The following is a 12,154-nucleotide window of genomic DNA, read 5'->3' as shown; positions in this document are numbered from 1 at the left end:
CTCCTGCCATGGAGCAGGACTGGACACCATGCCTGGACTGGGCACCGGCGCAGAGGGAGGCTCCTGCCATGGAGCGGGACTGGACACCGTGCCTGGACTGGGCACCGGCGCAGAGGGAGGCTCCTGCCATGGAGCAGGACTGGACACCGTGCCTGGACTCGGTACCGGCGCAGAGGGAGGCTCCTGCCATGGAGCGGGACTGGACACCGTGCCTGGACTGGGCACCGGCGCAGAGGGAGGCTCCTGCCATGGAGCGGGACTGGACACCGTGCCTGGACTGGGCACCGGCGCAGAGGGAGGCTCCTGCCATGGAGCGGGACTGGACACCATGCCTGGACTGGGCACCAGCGCAGAGGGAGGCTCCTGCAATGGAGCGGGACTGGACACCATGCCTGGACTGGGCACCGGCGCAGAGGGAGGCTCCTGCCATGGAGCAGGACTGGACACCATGCCTGGACTCGGTACCGGCGCAGAGGGAGGCTCCTGCCATGGAGCGGGACAGGACGCCATGCCTGGACTGGGCACCAGCGCAGAGGGAGGCTCCTGCCATGGAGCGGGACTGGACACCATGCCTGGACTGGGCACCGGCGCAGAGGGAGGCTCCTGCCATGGAGCGGGACTGGACACCATGCCTGGACTGGGCACCAGCGCAGAGGGAGGCGCCTGCCATGGAGCGGGACTGGATGCCTTGTCTGGAACCTCCTGACCGTTGACCCTCGCTGGAGGCTCTGGACTGCAGACCGTCGCTGGAGGCTCTGGACTGTCGACTGTCGCTGGAGGCCTGGTGCGTGGAGCTGGCACAGGACGTACTGGGCTGTGGAGGCATACTGGAGACCTGGTGCGTGGAGCCGGCACAGATTTTACCAGACTGATAGCACGCTCCTCAGGACGAGTACGGAGAGCTGACTCAGGTTTCATCAAACTGATGACACGCTCTTTAGGGCGAATGTCGTGCATCATACACCAACACAACTCTCTCCTCCAATTTCTCCATCAACACACTGAGGAGCTCTGACTCACTCCTCGGCTCCGCCGACCACCCCTTGTGCCACCCCCCAAATGTTGGCCTGTTTTTTGAGATTTCTTTGTGGCCGCGAACCCCGGCGTCGTCGCTGTCCTCCCTTCTCTCCTTGCGTCTGCCGCCAAGGAAGGCTATCCTGTCCTGCCAGGATTTCCTCCCAAGTCCATGATCCCTTCCCATCCACGATCTCCTCCCAAGTCCAGGATACCTTCTCCTCCTGGGCACGCTGCTTGGTCCTGTTGTGGTGTGATCTTGTTTATGTGTAGTTGCCTGTGAGCACTTCATTTACATCACGTTTAGTTTGTTCTTTATTGTTTTGTGCGTTTCACTTCAATAAATATGTGGAACCCATATCACGTTGCGCTTTGGTCCGAATGTTCTTACGACGATCGTGACAATGTCATGGAAAGACCCAGTGTTCCTAATGTTTTGTACACTCATTCTATGGAGCATGTACTATTGTTATCCCTTGCTTCGTGCAAAAACAAAGAAAAGTGATAGATGAAATGGAAAGATTTGGTAAACTTACGATTAATGGAGAAAGTGTGGTTGTCTTCCTAGATTTGTGATCGAAACAGCTTTTTCCAGAAGGGAGGCGTGAGTGAGGCTAGTGTGTGTGTGTTTCAAGTTGTATTGTCATGTGCACAGGTACAGTGAAATGCCTTTCTTTCAAGCTCTTTCCCAACAATGCAGTAGTCAATATCCATAGGACTATAAAGGAAAACACACAAGGAATAGAACATGTGAAAGTAGCTTAGCTATTACAGGGCCAGTGCCAATACCATATCTACAATGTGCAGGGATGCTGGAGTGGGAGGGGTAGATATGTATAGGGGTGAGGTGACTAGGCATCAGTATATGATCAGCGGAGTAGCAGTGTATGTGTGTGTAAAGTCCATATGGATGTGTGTGCATGCTAAGTGTGAGTGTGTATTGGAGTATCAGTGTGAGTGTGCATAGTCCTGTGAGTGTGCATAGTCCTGTGAGTGTGTGTAGTCCTGTGAGTGTGTATAGTCCTGTGAGTGTGTATAGTCCTGTGAGTGTGTATAGTCCTGTGAGTGTGTATAGTCCTGTGAGTGTGTATAGTCCTGTGAGTGTGTATAGTCCTGTGAGTGTGTATAGTCCTGTGAGTGTGTATAGTCCTGTGAGTGTGTATAGTCCTGTGAGTGTGTATAGTCCTGTGAGTGTGTATAGTCCTGTGAGTGTGTATAGTCCTGTGAGTGTGTATAGTCCTGTGAGTGTGCATAGTCCTGTGAGTGTGTATAGTCCTGTGAGTGTGCATAGTCCTGTGAGTGTGTATAGTCCTGTGAGTGTGCATAGTCCTGTGAGTGTGTATAGTCCTGTGAGTTTGCATAGTCCTGTGAGTGTGCATAGTCCTGTGAGTGTGCATAGTCCTGTGAGTGTGCATAGTCCTGTGAGTGTTTATAGTCCTGTGAGTGTGCATAGTCCTGTGAGTGTGCATAGTCCTGTGAGTGTGCATAGTCCTGTGAGTGTGCATAGTCCTGTGAGTGTGCATAGTCCTGTGAGTGTGCATAGTCCTGTGAGTGTGCATAGTCCTGTGAGTGTGCATAGTCCTGTGAGTGTGTATAGTCCTGTGAGTGTGCATAGTCCTGTGAGTGTGCATAGTCCTGTGAGTGTGCATAGTCCTGTGAGTGTGCATAGTCCTGTGAGTGTGCATAGTCCTGTCAGTTGTACAAATGAATGTCTTCAACTGAAATGTGTGATTCGCATTTAACCCAACCCCTTTGTATCAGAGATAAAGAACATTGCGTTCTTCATTTCACCTGTCACGTTATTTTTCATTATGACGCTTACTGGTAGTCCCCAGTCACATGGTGTTTGTTTACAACCACAAAACATTGAGAGACCGGTGCCTTGTAAGTCGCTCACTGTTGTGCAGAACGTGCCAGGTGATCTAGTTACAGTATGGAATTCACAACTAAATGTTTGCCAGATATCTTATAACTATTAAGTTAACTGTCTAAAATGTGCTAAATGCTCTGCAGTTGTACATTTGGTATGCTAATTTAGTAGCTAGTTAGCTATGAGCTTATTCCAAAATCAAGCTTTGTTTGTTAACAGCAGAGAATCCCATCCTGGATCAAGAGCCTTGCTGTCTAGTATTACTGTGAGCAGCATTTTTTTGTAACTTGTATAACTTTATGAGCTGGGGTTTCTGACCTGCAAATACTTTAAGTCAGAGACTAGAACATGTTTGCAATGCGCTCGTAGCATTTAGTTAGCACTCTCTATGGGATGTTACATATACTTGTCAGCACTGCTAACCTTCGGATTACAGTGGGGTTTGAAAATAGTGCCCCTTGTGCTCAGTGCCAGTATTACTGAATATAAAGGTATGACAATCTGGATACCGCCCAAGCCTACCTATGGTCCAGGACATTTACCCAGTCACTGGGTGAAAAGGGTCCATATCTATACATTTCCGGATATCTGACATAATGAGTAGACATGCACCGGATATGCATGTCCTTAACAGCTTTCCACACCTGGATTGTGCAACATTTGCCCATTATTCTTTTCAAAATTCTTCAAGCTCTGTCAAATTGGTTGTTGATCATCTCTAGACAACCATTTTCAGGTTTTGTCATAGATTTTCAAGTAGATTTATGTCAAAACTGTAACTCGGCCACTCAGGAACATTCACTGTCTTCTTGGTAAGCAACTCCAGTGTAGATTTGGCCTTGTGTTTAAGGTTATTATCCTGCTGAAAGGTGAATACATCTCCCAGTGTCTGGTGGAAAGCAGACTGAAGCAGGTTTTCCTCTAGGATTTTGCCTGTGCTTAGCTACATTCAGTTTTTTTTTTATCCTGGAAAAACTCCCCAGTCCTTAATGATGACAAACATAGCCATAACATGATGCAGCCACCACTATGCTTGAAAATATGGAAAGTGGTACTCATTAATGTGTTGTATTGGATTTGCCCCAAACATAACACTCTGTTTTCATGACAAAGAGTTAATTGCTTTCAATTTCGAAAAACATAATTCCACTTTTACATTATGGAGTATTGTATGTAGTCCAGTGACAGAACATCTCAATTTAATCCATTTAAAATTCAGACTGTAACACCACAAAATGTGGAAAAAGTCAAGGGGTGTGAAGGAACTGTAAAACATAACCGCAGACCAAAAGCAAAGAGTGAGCAAAAACGTACAGATTGATGGCTGGCGCCCATCCGTTGCAGGCTGAGTTAGCTACAAAAGAGAGCGGAGGCAAACTCCTCCCCGGGAGGGTAAGTGAGGGAAATACAATAGCTACATAGCCGATATGGGACCAAGTCACTATTATTCGAGTCACAAGGAAGTGTCAAGTCAGAAGGTCCAAGTCTTAAATTGAGTCCCAAGTAGAACGGGTCGAGTGTCGAGTCAAGTCCAATTCGTGCATTCTAAGGGCAAGTCAAGTCTCAAAAATCTATACTGACAGTGACTTGTCCAACTACAAATCGTTGTCTATTTATTGAGGCTTCGAGTCGGACGTTTTCATTATTTTGTCAAAAACAAAAATATCATATGAACAAATTCCAAATGCAAGCTTCATAAGTAAATTGTGAATTTCAAGATATGTTGACATACCAATAGGTCTATGCTAGTAATTGTTGTTTGAAGCCCCATTCTGGTGGGCAAAGTAAACGGTTCATAATTCTTGATCACCAAACATATTCATTTATCCTCTCTTCCTACAATTTGCTGTTTGTGGTGCACCCAATCCCAATGTAGTCACTAGCTCAGTGGTTTTCAAACATTTTGATCTGTAACCCCCTGCGCCCACACATGCACAGGCTGTGCGTGTGTATTTATGTTAGAAGTCAATATCAACTAGGGATATCATGTCACATTGTCACTTCTCTGGAGTACAGAGCAAGCAGGATCATACGGCATATCACATGGGGTAGAAAAAGCACCCAATTGTCATACTTGAGTAAAAGTAAAGATACCTTAATAGAAAATGACTAATGTAAAAGTGAATGTCACCCAGTATCAAATCAAATCAAATTTTATTGGTCACAAACACATGATTAGCAGATGTTAATGTGTGGTGAAATGCTAGTGCTTCTAGTTTTGACAATGCAGTAATATCTGACAAGTAATCTAACAATTCCACAACAACTACCTTATACACAGAAGTGTAAAGGAATGAATAAGAATATGTGAATATAAATATATGGATGAGCGATGGCCGAACGGCATAGGCACGATGCAGTAGATGGTATAGAGTACAGTATATACATATGAGATGAGTAATGTAGGGTATATAAACATTATTAAAGTGGCATTGTTTAAAGTGGCTAGTGATCCATTTATTAAAGTGGCTGGAGTTGAGTCAGTATGTTGGCAGCAGCCTCTCTGTGTTAGTGATGGCTGTTTAGCAGTCTGATGGCCTTGAGATAGAAGCTGTTTTTCAGTCTCTCGGTCCCAGCTTTGATGCACCTGTACTGACCTCGCCTTCTGGATGGTAGCAGGGTGAACAGGCATAGGTTTGGGTGATTGTTGTCCTTGATGATCTTTTTGGCCTTCGTGTGACATCGGGTGCTGTAGGTGTCCAGGAGGGCAGGTAGTTTGCCCCCGCTGATGCGTTGTGCAGTCCGCACCATCCTCTGGAGAGCCTTGCGGTTGAGGGCAGTGCAGTTTCCGTACCAGGCGGTGATACAGCCCGACAGGATGCTCTCAATTGTGTATCTGTAAAAGCTTGTGAGCGCTGTTGCGCCTTTTTCACCACACTGTCTGTGTGGGTGGACTATTTCAGTTTGTCCGTGATGTGTACGCCGAGGATCTTAAAACTTTGCACCTTCTCCACTACTGTCCCGTCTACGTGGAAAAGGGGGGTGCTCCCTCTGCTGTTTCCTTAAGTCCACGATCATCTCTTTTGTTTTGTTGACGTTGAGTGAGAGGTTGTTTTCCTGACACCACAATCCGAGTGTCCTCACCTCCTCGCTGTAGGCTGTCTGGTCGTTGTTGGCAATCAAACCCACTACTTTTGTGTCATCTGCAAACTTGATGATTGAGTTGGAGGCATGCATGGCCACGCAGTCATGGGTGAACAGGGAGTACAGGAGGGGGCTGAGCACGCACCCTTGTGGGGACCCAGAGTTGAGGATCAGCGAAGTGGAGATGTTGTTTCCTACCTTCACCACCTGGGGGGCGGCCCATTAGGAAGTCCAGGACCCAGTCGCACAGGGCTAGGTTCAGACCCAGGGCCTCCAGCTTAATGATGACCTTGGAGGGTACTATGGTGTTGATTGCTGAGCTATAGTCAAACAACATTCTTACATAGGTATTCCTCTTGTCCAGATGGGATCATTTGTTTATTAATAATTTTCATGTTCAAAATTGTGCACTCTCCTCAAACAATAGCATGGTAATCTTTCACTGTAATAGCTACTGTAAATTGGACAGTGCAGTTAGATGAACAAGAATTGAAGCTTTCTGCCCATCAGATACGTCTATGTCCTGGGAAATGTTCTTGTTACTTACAACCTCATGCTAATCGCATTAGCCTACGTTAGCTCAACCGTCCCATGGAAGGGACACCGATCCCGAATAAGTTTACTTACTGCAGTAGTTTATGTGTCGGGGGGCTAGGGTCAGTTTGTTATATCTGGAGTACTTCTCCTGTCTTATCCGGTGTCCTGTGTGAATTTAAGTATGCTCTCTCTAATTCTCTTTCTCTCGGAGGACCTGAGCGCTAGGACCATGCCTCAGGACTACCTGGCATGATGACTACTTGCTGTCCCCAGTCCACCTGGCCGTGCTGCTGCTCCAGTTTCAACTGTTCTGCCTGCGGCTATGGAATTCTGACTTGTCACCGGACGTGCTACCTGTCCCAGACCTGCTGTTTTCAACTCTCTAGAGACAGCAGGAGCGGTAGAGATACTCTGAATGATCAGCTATGAAAAGCCAACTGACATTTACTCCTGATGTGCTGACCTGTTGCACCCTCACAACCACTGTGATTATTATTATTTGACCCTGCTGGTCATCTATGAATATTTGAACATCTTAGCCATGTTCTGTTATAATCTCCACCCGGCACAGCCAGAAGAGGACTGGCTACCCCTCATAGCCTGGTTCCTCTCTAGGTTTCTTCCTAGGTTTTGGCCTTTCTAGGGAGTTTTTCCTAGCCACCGTGCTTCTACACCTGCATTGCTTGCTGTTTGGGGTTTTAGGCTGGGTTTCTGTACAGCACTTTGAGATATCAGCTGATGTACAAAGGGCTATATAAATACATTTTATTTGATCTTACTCACGTCGGCCACCGAGAAGGAGAGGAGGGGCCGCAGTCCTTGGTAGTAGGACGCGTCGGTGGCACTGTATTATCCTCAAAGTGTGCAAAAATGTGTTTCGTTTGGGGCCTCCCGGGTGGCGCAGTGGTTTAGGGCACTGGATTGCAGTGCTAGCTGTGCCACCAGAGACCCTGGCCAGAGACCCAGGCTCTGTCGCAGCCGGCCGCGACCAGCGACTCCTGTGGCGGGCCGGGCGCAGTGCACGACAACCAGAGTGCCAGGTGCACAGTGTTTCCTCCGACACATTGGTGCGGCTGGCTTCCGGGTTGGATGCGCTGTGTTAAGAAGCAGTGTGTCTTGGTTGGGTTGTGTTTCGGAGGACGAATGGCTTTCGACCTTCGTCTCTCCCGAGCCCGTATGGCAGTTGTAGCGATGAGACAAGATAGTAACTCCTAACAAATGGATACCACGAAAAGGGGGTGAAATTAAAAAATGAACACCATTTTTTGTTTAGTTTGTCTGGAATCATGACGTCGGTGTTTGTGACGTGGCTGGTTTTCTTTTTGTAGTCCGTAATTGCCTGTAGACCCTGCCACATACGTATTGGGGAATGAGCCGTTGACTCCACTTTGTCCCTCTACCGACATTTCACTTGCGGAGGGAATAATAACTACACTGTTTATATACGGCCATATTCCCAGACATTCCCATGGTTGAATGCAGTGGTTCGCGCTTTCAGTTTCAGTTGGAAGCATTTATTAGATATTTTTTTTAACACTCAGACATCATTTACAAACTAAGGATGTGTGCCTAGTGATTCTGACAGGTCAGAGGCAGCAGGGATTACCAGGGATGTTTTCTTGATGTGCGTAAATGATACCATTGTCCTGTCCTGATAAGCACTCCAAATGTAACGAGTACTTTTGGGTGTCAAAGGAAAATGTATGGAGTAAAAAGTACATTATGTTCTACATTTAGGAATGTTGTGAACTGGGTCTTCCTTAAAAGTTGTCAAAAATACAAATAGTACAGATCCCCGAAAAAACTACTTAAGTAGTACTTTAACGTATTTTTACTTAAGTACTTTACACAGCGGAGGTTGCAGGATCGGATGGAAAGAATGATCTGTCTGTAGCCTGTTTCTTCCTCCCAAAAATGGTAATTAATTGCCAGAATGTTTCATCTTCATCCCATAAGTATTTAAGGTAGTGTGAGATTACAGTTATCTTTAGACATATAGCCAGTAGCACCACAGAGGTATATAATTATAACACACCCAAACTAGGCCTATCTGAAATATACAAATGATCAATGAAATCGGGTGGGCACCCTCATGCACGGCTCTGTGTTGTTTTTGTCAAAGCTTGCATAAAACTAATTCAGTTCGTCTGGTCATCGTTGGGCAGATCACAACTGGGTCTTCCTTTGTAATCCGTAATGACTGTAACCCCTGCCACATGTGGGGGGCGTCGGAGCCTGTCTAATAGGATTCCACATTGGTCCTGTATTGTCCTTTGTTTGTTTGATGGTCGTAGCACGACTTCATGTTCTTGCTTGCGTCCTCAGCCATAGCCAGGGGGTTGGCTGTGATAGTCTCATGGAATGTAGGCCTACATTGAACACCACACATTGTCTGCTACTGTAGGCTGAATGATAGAACAGCTATTTCCATGTTAAAATGCTATGGGATGCATTTTCTCTCTTCAATTAAAGTGGTTACAGCCTTAATGTTCACAATAAACACGGGGGTTCCTCAGGCTTGCGTGCTTAGTCCCCTCCTGTATTCCCTGTTCACCCAAGACTGCGTGGCCAAGTACGACTCCAACACCATCATTAAGTTTGCTGATGACACAACAGTGGTAGGCCTGATCACCGACAATGATGAGACAGCCTATAGGGTGGAGGTCAGATACCTGGCACTGTGGTGCCAGGACAACAACCTCTCCCTCAATGTGAGCAAGACAAAGGAGCTGATCATGGACTACAGGAAAAGGACGGCCGAGCACTCCCCCATTAACATCGCGGGGCTGTAGTGGAGCAAGTCGAGAGTTTCAAATTCCTTGGTGTCCACATCATCAACAAACTATCATGGACAAACACACCAATACAGTCGGGCACAACAAAATCTTTTCCCCCTCAGGAGACTGAAAAGATTTGGCATGGGTCTCCAGATCCTCAAAAAGTTCTACAGCTGAACAATCGAGAGCATTCTGACCGGTTGCATCACCGCCTGGTATGGCAACTGCTCGGCATCTGACCGTAAGGCACTACAGAGGGTAGTGCGTACGGCCTGGTACATCACTGGGGCCAAGATTCCTGCCATCCAGGATCTATATACTTGGTGGTGTCAGAGGAAGGCACAAAACATTTTTCAAAGATTTCAGTTGTGTTGTAGTCACGACATATAGTTAAGCACACTTAATTATGCATGTTGTCAGCCCACACATCCACTACATGAAGACAGTAAGTAACAATTGGTTTCTGTTTCCTGCATCACATCAACATGAGTAACATCCCTATTGCTACACCAGTCACCCAAGTCATGGACTGTTCTCTCTGGTACCTCTTTCTGGTACCGGGGCGCCAAGTCTAGGTCCAACAGGCTCCTTAACAGCTTCTACCCCCAAGTCATGGACTGTTCTCTCTGGTACCTCTTTCTGGTACCAGGGCGCCAAGTCTAGGTCCAACAGGCTCCTTAACAGCTTCTACCCCCAAGCCATAAGACTGTTCTCTCTGGTACCGGGGTGCCAAGTCTAGGTCCAACAGGCTTTTTAACAGCTTCTACCCCCAAGCCATAAGACTGTTCTCTCTGGTACCTCTTTCTGGTACCTTGGCGCCAAGTCTAGGTCCAACAGGCTCCTTAACAGCTTCTACCCCCAAGTCATGGACTGTTCTCTCTGGTACCTCTCTCTGGTACCGGGGCGCCAAGTCTAGGTCCAACAGGCTCCTTAACAGCTTCTACCCCCAAGCCATAAGACTGCTGAACAATGAATCAATGGCCACCCAGACTATTTACGTTGACCCCCCCCCACACACACACATTTTTGTTTTTACACTGCTGCTACTCTCTGTTTATTATCTATGCGTAGTCACTTTACCCCTCACTACATGTACAAATTACATTGACTAATCTGTACCCCTGCACATTGACTCGGTAGCGGTACACCCTTTATATAGCCTCATTATTGTTATTTTATTGTGCTACTTTTTATTAAATGTTTTACTCTAGTTGATTTACTAAATATTTTCTTGAACTACATTATTGGTTAAGGGCTTGTAAGTAAGCATTTCACGGTAAATTGAATTCGGCGCATGTGCCAAATAAAATTGGACTTGATATGAGGGTCGGCATTTATCCATCAGGTATTCAGAGTACTGCAATTACGAGAGTCCCATTCATAGCAAATATGTGATCGGATTTGACCAATGGAATGGAGGGAAGAGGTGGCTGGTTTTCCCTTAGCCTTAATCTCACCAGGACTCCCCTCTCCTCTTTTTTGCTGACGTATCCTCCTACGTTGTCTGAAAATTGGCTCGGAATTACACTAAAAACTCTGGGCAGATGAGTCAAAGTCAAAATTGAGTTTACTAATTGCTGATCAAAAGTTTTTAACAATCATAAGAAATGATAGCGGATACATTTCGTTAAAAAAAAAGAAGTTAAGATCAACGCCAAAATAATCACAAAATAGCAAAGTTGGTTCAGAGCTCTTCCTCCTTATTCTATTCTCCTAATCAGTGTTCGAATGGTGAGTACGGCTATGTTGGGACCATAATTAGTGTTTTGCACTCAGGCCATCCCCCCTTCAATAATTTAGCTTTGTTTGTGTATCCTCCTCTCTCTCACTAGCTCTCCATCTCAATATCTGAATTTCACTCTCTCTCTCTCAATTACCCCCCCACCCCTCTCTCTCAATTCAATTTCAATTCAATTGACATGGCAAGTTCATTATTACTTACATTGTCAAAGTATACATATCGAAAAATAAAAATATATATTTATATATAAATACATGGTGGGACCAACAGCAATAATAATAGTAGTAGTGGACATGGGATTACCATTAATAACAACAATATTAATGAGAACAACAATACATTAAATCAATGGAAGTAGACTAGTGTCAACATGACTGAGAAGACACATGACATGGTATGAAAGACAAAACGGGAAATATTATCGACATTACTTTGCACTTTTCACTGGCTGTCCCTCAGTTTGTGGCAAGAGGACACATATTTGGCTGCCAAAATTGCACATTTTCGCTTTTCACCCCATAAATATTTTATTTTTTCTTCATATTTTATAGTTTCAAATTCTTTGTATTGAATTCTAATTTTGGGAAAGAAATACTCCGAGTATTTGTCACAGTGTAATAGGAAATATAGCTCTGTATCTACCTCTCCCTGGAGCAGAGTAAGCACAGCCTGTCCTCTGGGCAGCCAGGTTTGTCTGTGACGACCGGACTCTATAGCCAGACTGTGCTCACTGAATCTGTACCTAGTCAATGTTTTCCTCAGTTTTCTATCAGTCACAGTGGTCAGATAGTCTGCCACCCATCTGTTTAGAGCCAAATAGCATTGAAGTTTACTTTGATTTTTTGTGGTGTCTTTCCAATAGGTGATATATTTCCCCCCCCCCCTCTCTCTCTCGCTCTCTCAATTTCTCCCTCTCTCTGTCTCTCTCTAAATTCAATTAAATTCAATTTCCTTTATTAGCATGACGTAACAATGTACATATTGCCAAAGCTTACTTTGGGTATTTACAATATGAAAATAATAAGAATCAAAACTGTCACCGGGACAACAGTAAAAACAGTAACAACAATAACCAAGGGTCAAAATAACCATACATTGAACAACAACAATAAGTATACAGTAGAGGACATG

The 12,154-nt window shown here is 45.5% G+C and overlaps 1 protein-coding gene across 1 annotated transcript in view; it reads right to left on the bottom strand.

The window, feature by feature from the left end:
- Positions 1-12,154, bottom strand: part of LOC109886480 (protein eva-1 homolog A) — a 136,500-nt gene that overhangs the window by 53,332 nt on the left and 71,014 nt on the right. The window lies entirely within an intron of this gene.

Source organism: Oncorhynchus kisutch, linkage group LG21 (assembly GCF_002021735.2).
Source record: "Oncorhynchus kisutch isolate 150728-3 linkage group LG21, Okis_V2, whole genome shotgun sequence".
Taxonomy (NCBI): Eukaryota; Metazoa; Chordata; class Actinopteri; order Salmoniformes; family Salmonidae; genus Oncorhynchus; species Oncorhynchus kisutch.
The sequence above is the reverse complement of the archived record's forward strand: the minus strand, read 5'-3'. Positions and strand labels throughout refer to the sequence as shown.